The following is a 2,096-nucleotide window of genomic DNA, read 5'->3' as shown; positions in this document are numbered from 1 at the left end:
ATTTAAAATATAGACAAATAATAATATTTCCAGAAGATTGAAATCTTTTTCTATTGCTTGTTTTTTATGCCATAGATTGAACTAACATATGCAGATAAAAATGATAATTAAAAGGTGATCTAATAAAATTCTATAATATTTAAAATAACAAATATATCATCCAATATATAAATATCAGATTTTTTGAAGAAAAAATAGATGAACTATACTTTCTGGCGATTCTATAAAAAAATTTTAATTATTTTAATTTTGTGTTACATCTTTTAAGAATAATAATAAAAAAAATTTATTAAATTGATTATTTTTGAACGATTTGTTTTTAAAAAAAAAAGGGGTTGAACAATCTAGAAGAGAATATTTATTCTAATTAATTTTTTATATTATTTAAAATCTCTAATAATATCAGTTAGAAAAATGAAGATCAGCTTTTTAATTGTTAGTTTGCTTAAATTTAAACCCTCCAGATCTTTCTTATTCCATCAAATTATCTTATAATATCTAAAAAAAACAAATATTTATTTCGTCGATATTCTTTTTTTTTGTGCATTTGCATTTTGAATGTGCCTTGATGATAATAAACTCGGATACAATTTATATAACCTAAAAATAAATTGAACAAAGGCTCTACTACAAATCATATGAAGTTTGCGAATATATATCTTTAGAAGTAACTGTTTAATATATTAATATCAACTTTATTTACGATCTTACTTTCGTTATAATGTATTTTACTGCTTTCTACCTGAATATTTATGCATAGACCTAAGCTTATTCGAAGTAAAACTTTTTTAAAATATGATGAAAAAAAAAAAAAAAAAAACAACAGTACTTTTAATTACAATCATACCTAACAGGCTCTAGGCTCCCTGGAGATCGGTGGAAAGCGGAAAAAACCACCACCTGCACGATCTTTCTCATTAAAGTACTCGGGTGTTACACTCCCATCATACCTTGCGGCTTCGATTACTGAGGGTTCACCTAGCAGATACTAGGTGAGAGTGGGCCCCCGACGTTCTGCAACAAGTGCATTTCGGCGGGGTATTGTTAGAGAGAGATACTTGATTGTATCAAGTACCTCCTCAGGAAGCTTCATGTGGGAAGCTACCGACTCCCCCTCAAGGAGTATTTCAATTACATTTCTTTTAAACCCTTCTGAACAACCTTGCTCAAAAGGGTATTTCATTATTTGATGCTTTTTCCTTGCATCTTCAGAAAATTGGCACTGACACAAAAAATGCCAAATGTCTTCTTTCACTAGCTTGTTGCAGCAGACACATCTATTATATAGTTCTGGTGGCAGTGCTTGTGTAATTACTAATTCGTTCGTAAACTTGAACGTTCCTGTCCTTAGCTTAAACAGTGCATTTACAGCTATTGGATCTAGTGCAAATATTTTTTCGCTTGTTCGTAGCTTTTTACCGCTTGTAATGTTGTACAAGTCGGCATTTCTACCGGCTATGGATGTGTCTTGTCAGGATATCTCCCTCATCCTTTCTATCTTAACTTGGTCTAGAATTAGGTCACTGGTCATATTTGTGTCAATATGCCTGGATCTTAGCCATCGTTTTGTTTCTTTTGTCCAGGTTGATTTTCTAGACTTGAAGTTATTGGCTGAATCAATCAGTTCTGCCATTTTTCCTCTTGATGTTTTCCATTTCAGGAAACCTCTTGCTCTTGCCACTGCACTTGTCACATACAGTGGTAAGATATCCATTTCTTCATAGACTCGCAGTCTGCTAAAGTTTGATTTTTTTACGATACACTTGAGGGCATTGTCAAGTACTCGTTTCATTGGTCGAGTTCTTTCTAGACTCATCCCAAATATTTCTGTACCAAATGTTAGTCTTGGTATAAGCACATTTTTAATAAGCATGCTTTTATACGCTAACGGTACTCTGATGTTGGATAGAGTGCTCCGGATAGTTTCCAGAGTCCCTTTTCCTTTATTAACTCGGAAGCTTGCCATCTCTTGCAAGTCGAGTTTATTGTTGATTTCAATTCCTAGATAGACATATTTGTCTACTGTAGGAATGATTTCATTCGCATATTTAATTGGTTCCATCATTGGCCAATTTTCATCGGAGTTTATTTCCATT

The sequence above is a fragment of the Rhyacophila brunnea genome, unplaced genomic scaffold (assembly GCF_057557595.1).
Source record: "Rhyacophila brunnea isolate RB1 unplaced genomic scaffold, BYU_Rbru_1.0 scaffold_120, whole genome shotgun sequence".
Classification (NCBI taxonomy): Eukaryota; Metazoa; Arthropoda; class Insecta; order Trichoptera; family Rhyacophilidae; genus Rhyacophila; species Rhyacophila brunnea.
Note: the sequence above shows the minus strand (reverse complement) of the source record.